Genomic DNA, 14,036 nt, shown 5'->3' on the forward strand with positions numbered 1-14,036 from the left:
GATCACTTGGTGGCTTAGAGGAGGATGGAGGGGAACAGGGAAGGAGACCAACCAGCCGAATATTGCATTTGTCCATACATGAGGTGATGAAGCCTTGCGACATGGTGGTGGCGGTGACAGAGGACAGAAGGGCACAAGACGAGAGATGTGATGAAGGTAAATGCAACGAGTCTCGGCAGGACACTGAATATAGCGAACCAGGGCAAGTGAGGCACAGAGGACAGCACCTATGTTGTGGCGTGGGTGAATGGGAGATGTCACTCATGCTTCTCCTGCAACTAGGTGGCTTCCATGAGTGTGTTCAAAATACACCAGACGCTTTAAGAGGTCCAAACTCAAACATGACTTTGTTCGGTTCTAGTCTAACATTATTGAGTAAGGAATAAAACAGGCCAAAGGTGTTTGTCCCATCACAAGAGATGGTCTGAACAAAGAGCATCTGAATAAGTGAAAGAGGGATTCCTGTAGATGGTGGAGGTCCTTCAGTTGTCCCTATTTATGGATAACATCGTGCAGATTGCATCAAGCTCTGGGATGTTGCCAAGCCACTCTGATGAGATAGTCCGTGGCCACTCCAAACAAATCGGCCTGGGAATGCACATGTAGAAAAGGAAGCGCATTAAAACATTCATATTGTCCAATTGTGACATTCACTTAGCCAGTTCAGAGTTAATTTATCTGTATATGTGTGGTGCGGTAGGTAAGTATATTTCAATGTGTCTGTTTTTATTTATATATACATATGTAAATAAAGTAAAGCTTCCGATATGTGTGTATATATGTGCTTCAGCACTAAACCTGAAAAGACCCGAGTTCAAATTTAGCTAGCTGTGTGACTGGGCAAGTTACTTAACTTCTGCCTCAGTTTCAACATCTACAAAATCATAGCAGCTGCCTCACAGGATTGTTGTGAAATCAAAGGAGATATTTGTAAAGTGATTCACAAGCCTTAAAGCTCCATATCATTGCTAGTTACTGTTATTACCATCATCATCATTATTATGTTAATCATTTTATCAGCACTGCAGGGGCACAATGAGCTGGGCCCAGATTCCAATAGGAGGAAAAGAACTTAGGCCAAACTTACTTGGAAACTTGCCTAGTATTTTATTTTCACTGATCTTCAGTTACTTTTTGGCCACCAGAGCCCATCATTTTAATACTGATCTTCTCCTAGTGATGCTATACTTGTGCAAATCATAGTAATTACCATAATCTGCCAAGAATCAAAAGTTGCAAGGAACACAAAAGTCAATATTGAGCTGTGCCGGAGTGGCAGCAGGCGGCAGCCAATGACCAGTGACGACTTAAGGGCAAGAAGTAGCATCAAGGTTCTCTTCCATGATGGATATGACCAGGAATGTGGACACAGGCTTATCATCAGTGAAGATCCCAGTAAGTCATGTTATTCTCATCAAACGTGTTATGTGATTGATTTCTCACCAACCAGATCCAGAATGTATCCAGCTAAAAGCTTTTTTCTTCCATGAAAAGGGGCCTCAGAAGACCTGGGAATAGCTAGGATAGAAAGCAGGAAAGTGCTTTGGAAACCGTCCAAGTCAGTCCCCTTTCGGTTCGTACATGAAGAAATTGAGGCACCAAGAGGGAAGAAAGGAGTGGCTGGCAGAGGAGGGAGTCAGATGCAGGCCCACTGACTCTAAATCTGAAGCTCTTTCCACTTCACCCAGCAAGCTGTCTCCAAAAACAAAATACAAGGAAGATTGGGAGTAATTTGAGTAATGATTGACATTTTCCTCCAGGTCACTAAGATAAGATTACTTCTCATTCCTTAGTGAATATACCTCTATGCTGTAGTGATACAGTAAACCAACATTTAGTGAGAGGTAACTGGGCCCAGGATTCTGTGATAAAGACTTATTGAATTTAAATGGTACACAATCCTTGCTGTCACAGAGCTCTACTAGGCAGATAAAACTCAGTCCAAAACAACACATACATAAATACATACATACATACATACATACACATACAGCAGCATATATAGTACCAGACATAAATAGTAAGGTGTGTAGATAAACATTCACAGCTAGGTGGCACGGTAGAATGTTAAGCCTAGAGTCAGAAGGACCGGAGTTCTGGCTTGAGACCTCTTTTAACTGTGTGACATTGATTAAGTCTCTTCAGCCTGTATGTCTCAGTTTCCTCAATTGTAAAATGAACTAGAGAAGGAAATGGCAAACCACTGCCATATTTCTACCAAGAAAACCCCAGTGACCACATAAATATTTCCTAATACATCAGCATTTCATAGGGAGCATAACTTTCTTACCCAAACACATTATAAGCTTTAGAGAGGAAAAAAACACCACCACATTTTTTTGAAAGTTTCATGAATTATAAAATGTGTCTTAAAAAGAAATGCCAATAAGTTCCAGGATGTGATTTATTTTCTAAAACATGTAGTTGCCTTTGCTGCATTTTGATCAAAGTGTGGCCCTAAATCATTTGAAAGTATAACAAAATGATTCAACCAAAGATTTGATTAACTCTTATCAAATCATTAATGGGTTTATGACTATTGAAATCTAAAGACTAGCAGCAGGCTCTCAGTGAGCTCTTCTTTGTTGAGTAACAGGACTTCAGAAAGATGTTTTCATGAATCTGGGGGCAAATAGACTCAGTGTTTCATTTTTCAAGGGTACACCTTCACCTAAATGAGGTTCATTTTTGAGGACAAAGAAAACAAAGAATTTATCTCCCATTCATTTCTGAGTACAAAGAAAAAAAAACTTATCTCCCATAATACAGAATTGGCTGCTACAGAGAGGAAAATGACTTATCTTGTTCGTTTTTCACAAGTACTAAGAAAGACAGGGAAGCTTCTTCCATGGTCCTTCCCTCCCCCTGTTCCCTTTACTAAACAGAGTTCACCATCTCCTTTGTCCTCTTTTCTTTGGCCTTCATAATGCATTGTATATAATTAAGAGAAAAATAAAACATCTTCTGTGATCGATTCTGAATGCGCTTGTTAATTTGTCATTTAGCATCTGCATTTTAGTGCCACAGAGATGCTAAGAACACTGCCTTTGGAAAATGCATCCCTCTGGTCTATTTCAATAGACCTTAACTGGTTCAATTCTGTTCATTCATTTAGTAAATATTTTTCTTGTACCTATATCTAACCCTATGTAAAGGAGCTGTCAGAGATAACAAAAAGCCTTAGACAGTCTCTTACAATCAAAGTGGAGAGTTTATACACACATAAAAAGGTGCATAATAATTTATAGATTCCTAGATTCACAGAATAGAAGAGATGAAATGGACCTGAGCTGTTCTTCTAGACCAGGAATTCCTAAACTTAGAGGAGAGGGGATTGTAGGTTGGGTTTTTAATTTAATGTTGATCATTGTATAGCAGTATAATTTGCTTCCTTTGTAACCTGTGCACTTTATTGCCTGCATTTGAAAACCCATTATTTTTGAGCATGGGTCCATAGGCTTCATCAGACTGTCAGAGCCTTCCATGACATAGGCAATCCCCATGACTTAGCTCAAGTCTCTGCCCACAGGTGCAAAGGCCACTCCTGTGACCTTGGGAAAGACTCAACTGTAAAATGGGGAGGGGAGTTGATAATGCCTCAAAATATTCCCCATATACAAAAACCCTTATAAGCTTTATAAGTGCTATAGATATGTAAACAGGTACCCAGAGAAGCAGCCTCTGGGCACCCCATCCTCCCTTGCCTGTTAAAATTTTGCATATGTATCCGATGGTATATGCAGAAGAAAAAAAATCCCCCCTCCCCTTCATTTTGTCTCTGGTGTCTCTTCTAGGGAAAACGATCTTCAGGGACAGAACAGAACAGTAAAAACTAATAGGAAGCAGGAATCCAAGATAATTAGGGAACTGGTAAAAATTGCCCCTGGCTAGCTGTTCCTGATAAGCTTAGGGCACCAAGACCCAGCCAGTCACTTTCTGGTAGATGTGACAGCTGTGTCTCTCTTATGGATATCTGAAAGGCCCAAAAGAATAAGAAAGGTGTTCCAGGTCTAGAGAGTGTCCAGTGTTCCAGCATCCAAAAAGGGAAGAGAAGGTCGTGTACAAGACAGTAAAGAAATAGCCTTCCTACAATTTGTCCTGGCTTAGACATTAGTCATCTTGAGCTATAGCTTTGCAGATTCCATATGGAAATCCAGATAGCTTTTTGGTCATAGCCAATGTAGGATTTAAATCCAGTATTAGTAGAACCTTTATGGGATATGACATAATAAGTTTATGAACTCCTGGTCTAGAAGGACACCTCAGGTCCATTTCATCTCTCCAATTCTATGAGTCAATTATTATGTATCTTCATGTGTGTATAATAATCTCTTTACTTTGATTGTAAGAGACTGTCTTAGACATTTTGTATCTTTGATGGCTCCTTTGCACAGAGTTAGATACTTATAGATACAAAAATAATATTTACTGGAATATGTCAGGGAATTTAGGGTGAAATAGGTTGGAAAGAGAAGGTGCAGCCAGATCACGAGGGGCTTCAAAAGCCATGGTGAATAGTTTATACCTTAGTCTAGGGATAAAGCTGCTTGATCAAAGAGAGAACGTGATCAGATCCGTGTTTTAGGAAAATTACTTTGGCAGTTCAATATAGACTTATCATTGGATATACCTCTAGAACTGGAAGGGACCTCTGAACTCATCTAGTTCAAGGATTGACAAACTATGGCCTGCAGGCACCAGTTTTTTTTATAGCCTGTGAGCTAAGAATGGCTTTTATATTTTTAAGCAAAATGTTATTGGAATACAACCATACTTATTCATTTAAGTATTGTCTGTGACTGCTTTCCCACTACCATGGCAGAAATAAGTAGTTGCAGCAGAGACTTTGTTTTTATTGCTTTCCACTGATGATACAATCATAATTTGACAGCATTTTACCGTACTGTGATTTTTTTTTTTATTCCTGGAGTGCACCTATCATGTTTAAACAAGAAGGGGAGGGAAGTTTTATTATGATTTTTTTTTTTTGAGCTCAAGGCTGACTTTGAAATTTTTCTGAATGAACACTGCCCTAAACCACAATTATTGAACATTATATCGTTTTTACTGCAGACTTAATAATATTTTCTAATGAATTCACTGCTCCTTCTGGAATTTTCTATAGCAGGTTGAAGCAGTAGTTCCCAAATTCTTGGGAGTGGTAATGGACTTTACTTTCAATCTGGAGATTGGAGTGGTGCAATGAGGAGGGAAAAGAGCCTCCCTTTCAGTAAGGAAGGCAGAGAGAAAATGCTAGAATCTTGTTTAAATGGAGTTGGGCACAGCTCCTTAGTAGGGTTGGGTCAGGAGCCTTGATTTTAGCTGGCCCCGAAAGATTAAGGTAGAAAATGGGGGAGGGACGGGAGTCCTACTTTCAGTCAAGCAGGCTGAGTGCAAAGAGGTAAGGGAGGGCACAGGGAGCCTTACTTCAAGTCAGGAAATAGCTTAGCTGGGGCAAGTCTTTGGGCAGCCTTTTCGAGGTTAGCTGTCATTCCCTCTCAAGCTGCTTGCTGGTGAACCTGCCTGCTGGTGAACCTGCCTGCCTGACCTGGTCTGACCTGGCCTACTAAGGGGAAGTCCCAGCCCTTTGGTGCTTACTGCCCAGACAACTAGGTTAGTCCCTAGCATGCTGGGAGTTCCACTGAGAGTTTGGGAAGCTCAGAGGGGGAGAACACTATGGGGGGTGGCATGGAGGAGGATTGGCTTGGAGTAAAGTGATCTCAAAAGTTCCTTCTGATCATAGACCTCTATATTGATTTATTTGTTCATTTACCTGTGTGTTTTAGTTATCTCTTTATGTGCTTGTTTCTAATGATCTGTGCTGTGATTTTTGTGGCTGTAGGTTACATTGTAGAGTGTGCAAAGTCCCTTCATTGCTACAACTCTGTAATTCTTAGATAATTCTCTGGGTTCCTAAGCAGTCCGGAGACTCAGAAAGTCAGATAAGTCAGACTCTTCCTCCCTTGTAGTTCTATCACTACTCCTAGAGTTATAGTGATTCTTTGCACAATGTTAGGCTGGGTCTTTCTTTTTACCTTTTGTTTCTTCCCCACAAGCTCTTGGCTTAAGGGAGCTGATAAAACTGTGCAGCCATTTTGAAGATGTTGGGGAGAGGAAGAGTAGGGACCCATTTTCTCCCAGCAAAACAAAACAAAACAAAACCAAAAAAACAAAACAAAAAAAAAAAAAAACTACTTGAACTTGGCCAAACTCCTAGTCCATTTCCCTTCCCTTCCTTGTGGTCTTCAGTAAAGACTGAAGTCTTGTACATTAAAGCCCTTATAAAATCCGGATGGAAACTCTCTATTCTCTGAAGGAAGTAGGAAAGGCAGGGGAGAGAAACGGGTGTGGTAGAAGATGGTAATATATGTGCTCTATGGCTGATTTTTCAGCAACTTATTATCCAGGAGTATTGTTCGCACCCGGGATGATTAGGGTTGTTTTATTCTTCATGCCTTTTGTGTATCAAAATCTGCTTTTTTTCCATTCTGCCTTCCCTGGGTTATCGAAGGTTAATATTTACTTATATTGTGCATATTGTTTTGCAGACTGGGTGAAGCCAGTGGTTCCAAGGGAGAGGAGAGCCTAGTCTGCCACCAAAGAAAAACAGCAAGAGAAGAACCAAAAAGAAGAAACCCCGAAATTATACAACATATTTCAAAGCAGCAAAAACAGAACATGAGCGGAACAATCCAGCCAAGTGAATTCGTGACCAGCACCAATGAAGAGGCACAAAATCATCCTCAAGTGGCCAAAGCAACTGCTGACATGCAGGTGGTAGCTCATGTGGAAGACGAAATAAGACCCGAGATCTCAAAAGATGGCATCACCTGGATAAAGGATTCAGTGAAGGAGTTTGAGCAAGAATTGAAATTAGTGAGAAAATGCCATGTGCAAATTAAAGAAGAGCTGGCAGAAATGAAAGAGTCCCGGGAAGAACTAGTGCTTGAATTTGAAGATGCCAAGAAAGGTCATCAAGAACTTCTTTCAAGGATGACGGATATGGAATGCAGAATCGAAACTGTGAAAGAACTAATTGATGTAGCCAACGAAAGACTTAGTGCCATGGAAACCAAGATTACCGAAAACATATTAGAAGTAGAAAAAGAATCTGAAAAAACGAGTGAGCTGCTGAAAGAGTTAGAGAAGATTCAGCAACAAGTTAAAGACCTAGAAGCTAAATCCAAATACAGTATCAGTGACATCTTGGATAACTTTTAGGTGATTTCTGTTTGGCAGTAACATTTCTTGAGATTAGTATATTCTCATCAATAATACAGCTTCTCGAGCATCAAGCTTAGTTAGTTATCTTAGCGTCAGTTCATCTTATAGTAAATGATCCAGTCACTTAAGTTCTCTTATTGATAAAGTTAAATGACTCTTGATGTCATGTTTTTTTCTTGCAATGTTTAAGAAATAAAAAAATATATAAAATTAAAAATGATACCGATTTTACTTTAGTCTACTGTGGAGATAAGAGGGTGGTCTAGTAGGAGGTGCTATGGTTACAATGAGGTGGATTTGAGTGGTAGGACTTGGAAGGGAAATTAAATTGGGGGATACATATGTCAGTAAAGATTCTATGTATCGGGACGTTTCAATCGACATGGGGGAAGGTTGGGGGAAATGAAGTGCAAAAAGGTCCCACCAGTGGTATGGTGATCATACAGGACAGGCTTTGGGGAGTAGATGGGACCTGGGTTGGGACTTGAAGGTAAGTAGGTACTTCAGCATGGGGAGGAGTCATTTCAGGCATATGGGATAGTAAGAACAAAGAACTGGCAATGGGAATAATCTATAAGTGAGGATAGAAAATTAAGTTTGTAAAATACAGAATAGAAATTTTATGATTGACAATGAAGAGAGAAAAAACCTAGTTCCAGCTCTGCCACCTAGCCAGATGTTTATTCCTGAGCTAAGGATTTCACTTCTCTGGGTCATCTTTTTATCCTGGAAAATGAAGGTGCTTTAAAGTCACTTATAGCTCTAACTCCTGTCATCAAAAGATCAGTTAGAAAGCTACCTAAGTGAAATGAGATGAAAGCCCAACCTAGTCTGGTGGCAGAACTGGTCAAGTGAAATTAGAGAAGTAAAAGTGCCAGGCCCATGCAGCCAATTATTTCCTCTTGTAGCTACCTTTCTGATAACTAGGTGCCGAGCTCAGTTTATATTCAGTGTAAGTACCGGCTGCCCTCTAAATTCTTACGCCTTGGTCAAAAGCCCAAGCTCTCTAGCCAGGTAGTGCTGCCATCCACATAAATCCTCAAAAGAGGATGAAAGGAAGTTTGAGCCCTCTTGAATGTGGACCTTCACAGGAATATAGATTAGTAAAGCATGTCTCCTGAGAGATGCCTACACTCAAGTCGGGAACTAGCATTGGGGCTGGAGGACAGGGAGGTCACTTGCCTGCAGATGTGCTCGGGCCTCTACTGTGAAACTACCCCTGCCACTGAAGTTACATTCATTACAGAACATTGCATTCTCTTACCTTTTCATTTTCTTCCTGTCACACAAACAACAGGCCACTTCACATACTTGCTTTCAATTCAAATAACTAAGTATGGCATAGAGCTCCGGTCTTGATGTATAGGCGGGCAGACAGACATTGAACAATCTGCAGGCATTTAGCCAAAATCATCATGTCAGGTCTATGTGAATGGAAGGCTTGTTCTATAATGAGTGCACACATACTCATTCAAGATGGAAAAGTGAGCCATTTAAACAAAGTGAAGGGCTAACAGCTTATTTTATTTAGCTTTAGTTTAATTAGAGCTGGAAAAAATCTCCCAAGCTTTCTTTACTCTGTTCCCCATATTGCAAGTGTTTCCCAGTGAGGCCAGTTCATTGTGATGGGCTCACTTGAGGAAGATTCAAGGGCGGCAAAGGTAACCTGGGAAATCAAGCTCCTCATTTTCTCCAGAGACCCTCTATCCAACTCAAAAGCTACCACTATATACAGGCCCGACTTATGTTCCACCTTGAAAACTGGGTGCAAAATCTAACTGTACTAAAATTGAATTTGACCTCTAGACCACATGTTTGTAGTATCCGTGAAACAGCTTGGTATAGTGTAAAAAGAGTCAGGAAGTCTAGGTTGGAGTTCTTGAAATGACGTTAGTCATGTGACCATCCATAAGGCTCAACTCCTCTGAATCTCACTTTGTTTTTCTGTAAAAACAGAAATGGTGATCTTTGTTCTTATACAGTGTTAATGTTGTAAAGAAACCATTTGGAAAACCACAGAGTTATATAAATGTGAATCATGACTATTCCTCTGCCTTCCTCCCTTTAACCATTTCCATTTCTCAGTCTTCACTTATCTTTTCTTTTTCTTTGCCATCTCTTTCCCAATACTGACTTGGCTTTCTGTGGCTCCTGGTGAGCCACCATTGTTTCCCTCTCCTTAATTCTCCTCACTTTTCTTGTCACTAAGTGATATCACCAGTGTCTGTACCATATATATGTATGCGTGTGCACGTATGTATGTGTGTATTCTCTGCATCCCAGGAAAAGGAGTTCTTGAAAATTCAAATTAGCAGAGTCAGTGTTCTTCGAATGTCACATGGCACCAGTAATGGACTCACTGGGTAGCCTTAAGAACAAGCTTCAAGAATCCAGAACCATGTGAAGCCAGAGTGAATTAAAAGGGACTTTAGATGTTGTCTAGTAGGAGAGTGAGGCTGAATGGAAGGAAATGATTTGCCCAGTTTTGCAGCTAGAACCTGCATCTCCAAAATTCCAGTTCAGTGATTTTTTTTCATTAAATAATTTATATTCCATCCTCTGCCTCTCCCTCCACCTCAAAAAGAAAGAAAAAGGATAGCTGGAAAGGGGTCTTTATAACTAGCAGGTGGAAGGAGCCTGGGATCTTGGTGGTGGGAACTTCTAGCTTGGGGGTCCAGATATTCCCAAAGGCCCCACTTTGGTTCTTATCCTGAACCACCTTCCCTTTGGCACAGTTTCTCTCAAGTTTCTCTTTCTTATTCTTGAATTGAGGCTGCTTGCATGGAATATCCCGAGTCTTTTGAAAGTAACCTTCATTACATTGTCCCTGGAGAAGCTGCAGTGCTTGAGAAGGGAGAAAGAGTGAGCCATGCAGAGCTTCACAAAAATAGAACAACACGTGTTCCTGGAGTTCCGGCATGAAGAGCAACAAAGGGACTTTGATGAATTAGTATCATCAGGTCAGTGGAACCTTTGGGTGTATCTATATTAGAGATCTGGGACCCTGCTACCCAACATCAACAACTTCTCTCAGAAAAGGATCTAATACTCACTCACACTGAGGTGTAAGTCTATGATAAGATTAAATATGTTAACTCTGCTTTTTAACAGATACCGACAAAGTAATGAATCTCTAGTAGATAGATTTTGTGAAACAAGACCAGGATGGGGGGACCTAGATCTAGAGCCTTAGGGGGACCTTGTTTGTATTGAATTTTTTAGAGAGGACCAGTGACATCATGGGGGGCTGTCTTTACTTCCACATGAATTAGATTTAAGTGAGATAGAATTGCATAAAGTCATCACCCTCACACACTCTTCCTGACTCATTCAAGTTCAGTGGCAGGACAAAAGTCAAGGGGACTGGCAATGGCATCTCTGGAATCAGGAGGAGCTGAGTTCAAATCTGCCTTCAGACATTTAACACTTACTAGCTGACCCTGGGCAAGTCACTTAACCCCAATTGCCTCGCCAAAAAAAAAAAAAAAAAAAAGATCAATGTCTGACCAAGCTTTAAGAGCTCCACAGAACCTGCTTCACCTGCCTTGATGACCATCAGAACAAACTTTTCATCCACCCATTCATCTAGGGTATTTTTTTTTTGGGGGGGGGGGTTAGACATTCCCTTACTTATTGACAAGTTTGATAACCCATCTGCTGAGACGGTCTTACTTGGGTGTGGCCGCTGAACATGCTACAACTTCTGGAACCAGAGGTGAAAGTTGGGCAAAAGTGCACATTAGAGGTGAATGAATAGCTCCGAAAAGGCTCAGTAACCCTTAGCCAGAAGTGCTTGTCCTGAACACCCATGCAACCTGGGGACCTTAAAGATCCTCTAGTCAATCCCTTATTTTACAGATGAAGAATTGTCACTAGAAAGGTTGACTTGCCTAGAGTCACACAGACAGAACCAGAATGTGCCACCTGGTTCTAAGGCTTCGTCCTAGGCTATTTATGTGTCAGGCCCCCTGCTAGTGCCACCAGTATTAATAGGAACAGGTATCATGGAGGAGTTTCTGGCCTTTTAAGTGTTTTACGTGCATTATCTTCTATGAGCCTTATATCAAGGTAGAGATGGGGAAGGGCTATTCTTGCTAGCCTCATTTTAGAGATGAAGATATTGAGGTTGTGACTTGCTTAAAATCACATCACTAGGGAGTTTCTAAGGCAAGGCTTTCTAACTCCAGTCAGCAGTATCCATAAGTGCAAGGTGGGCGTTCAGATGCCCTAATTTGTCTTAACTCTCACCTATTCCCAAAGCCTAGCCACACTCAGTGTGACAAGATGACCTTGTTGTTGTCACTTGCCTCTCCAGAGGGGAGCTGGAAGCTGAGATCCTGCTCCCTCCCTCCTCCTCTTTTGTTTTTAATGGAATGAAGTAGGTCTCCCACTGCAGGTTCAATAGATAAGAATTACGTGGAGGCCAGACTGCTTTCTCAAAGGGAAAGGTTTTATTGTTGTATAATTCAGGCAGGACCAAGAAGCATCGGGGACCAGTCGGTCTAAGGTGGTTCTCCAAGCTGGGTATTTTTACTTTTTTATGATAGCTTTCAAAATAAGATAAAAATAAAATTTTAAAAATAGCTTTCAAAATACATGCAAAGAAAAAAATGTTTTAATAAATAAATTAATTTTTAAAAATTACATGCAAAGGTAGCCTTCAGTGTCTACCCCTGCAAAACCCCGTGCTCCATATCTTTCTCCCCCCTCCCCTCAGAAAGCAAGTGATCCAATATAGGCTAAACATGTGCAGCTCCTCTAAATATACTTCCACATCAAGCGTGCTGCACAAGAAAAAATCCAATCAAAAAGGGAAAAAACGAGAAAAAGAAAAACCAAGCAATTACCACAAAAAGGTGAAAATGCTATGTTGTGGACCACACTCAGTCCCCACCATCCTCTCTCTGGGGACAGATGGCTGGCTCTCTCCAGCAGGAGTCCGCTGGAGTTGGCCTGTATCACCTCATTGCTGTAAAGAGCCACAGGCCTTCAAGAGTTGAGCGGCATGTGATCTTGCTCCATACAACAGTTCTCTTGGTTCCCAATGGGTATTTTTAAAGGAAAGATGGGGGAGGGGGAAGACACTCTTTGCTCATTGGTTAAACCCTCTCAAGGGAGATATTTACTTCTTAACCACTGGCCAAATTTTGAGAAAAAACAAGACATAGAAACATGTAGCAGGGCCCAAGCTTCCTGGCATCCTATCTCCTAGGACCCAAGCTCCTTGCGCCTGCTTCCCGTTTCCCACAACTCAAGCCCCCTGTGGCCCCCCAGTCCCATGGGTTATGACGACTTGTTTTTCTGCCCCCAGCTCTCATACAAACGGAGGCCCACTGGGGCCCATTCCGCTAAGATGAGCTAGCTTGACGGACCACTCAGTGAGGCAGATCTCATTGGAATGTGCCCACACCTCAAGCGAGCCAGCCCTCATCAGGCCTGGGCCCATTCTCTCCAGGGAATGTCTAGCCTGCCGGTCAGGCAGGGTCACCCGGCTGAGGAAGCTCACTCTTGATAGCAGCCTCAGAGGATCAGGGATTTCCTGCTGGAAAGGACCCCAAAGGTCATCTAGTCACAGCCCCTTATTTTTCAGATGGGTAAAGTGAGGTTTCCAGCAGTTAAGTGACTCACCTCGGTTCCTCTGGCCAGTGGTTGTCAGAGGTGGGAATCTTAGTGAAAGCCTGAAGGCATTCCACCTGTCCCTGTCCCTCCCTCCTGCTGAAGATTTTTCCCTAAGATCTCGCCCATTTTTGCCACAGATAATTTGGGCGTCCACAGGCGTCTGTGTGTCTTGTCTCCCATTAGAACGGAAGGCCCTCGGGAACAGAGATGGTGCTTTTGCTTTTCTTTGTATTGCCAGTGCTTGACATAGTGCCTGGCAGATGGGACAGCACAGGACAGCATGGCAACAGCACAGCACAAGACAGGACAGGATAGGATAAGAACTTCTGCCTCTGTAGGATGAAGTCTTCCCGTCTTCAAGGCGATGCTGACTGACTCAGTGGTCAGATCTCCTTCGTTGTGCCTTCCCAGTCTCTCTCGCCCACCCCCCTTCCCCACACAGCCATTCAATCTGCCACTCTCACTCCATTCTCTCCTCATTCCATTCCATCATCTACCCCAATGCCTAAAGTCCAGATTTGCCCACGTCCACTCAATAAACTCCTGTGCTCCCTACTACTCTCAGATTAAATATTTCATCTTTATCACAACCTGTTTTGATTTCTATTTTTGCTTTATAACATACTTTATTTCCAAGTAAATATATCTATATTTGTGAGCAGAGCTCACACTGAGAAGGGCACACAATCCCAATAAACTGGAATTGGATAGGAGATGGAAAGTACATCAGGCCCAGTCAAGGACATGATGAACCTGGCTGTAGGGAGCAGAGGTGACCAGGTGTCCAGAGGTATGGATCCAAGAGGCCCTTGTGGCTTTGTTGAGTGTGCCCCGGAGACAGCTCAAGACTGGGAGAAGATGTTAGCCAAGCAAAGTACTCTGAAACCTTAATGACACCTAGACCCTAGCTCAGTCTGCTGGTGCTTGGCTGTCAGGACACCTGATCAAGCCTAAATGTATATGCTGGGAATAATGATGCTCAAGTAATTCAATGTTCTTTATTTACCTCTCTACAGCTTCTATGTGAGGTTAAGGGTGGAGAGGACATGGGTCTGGTCATCTCAGAGCCAGAAGGGACCTTGAAGATTGTCCGGTATATCTATCCATCTAAGTTACCAGGTGGGAAAACTGAAGCCCACATAGATCAGGAATCTTGGCAAAGGTCCTACAAGTAGTAAGGAGCTGAACATGGG

This window comes from Sminthopsis crassicaudata, chromosome X, assembly GCF_048593235.1.
Source record: "Sminthopsis crassicaudata isolate SCR6 chromosome X, ASM4859323v1, whole genome shotgun sequence".
In the NCBI taxonomy this organism is placed as follows: Eukaryota; Metazoa; Chordata; class Mammalia; order Dasyuromorphia; family Dasyuridae; genus Sminthopsis; species Sminthopsis crassicaudata.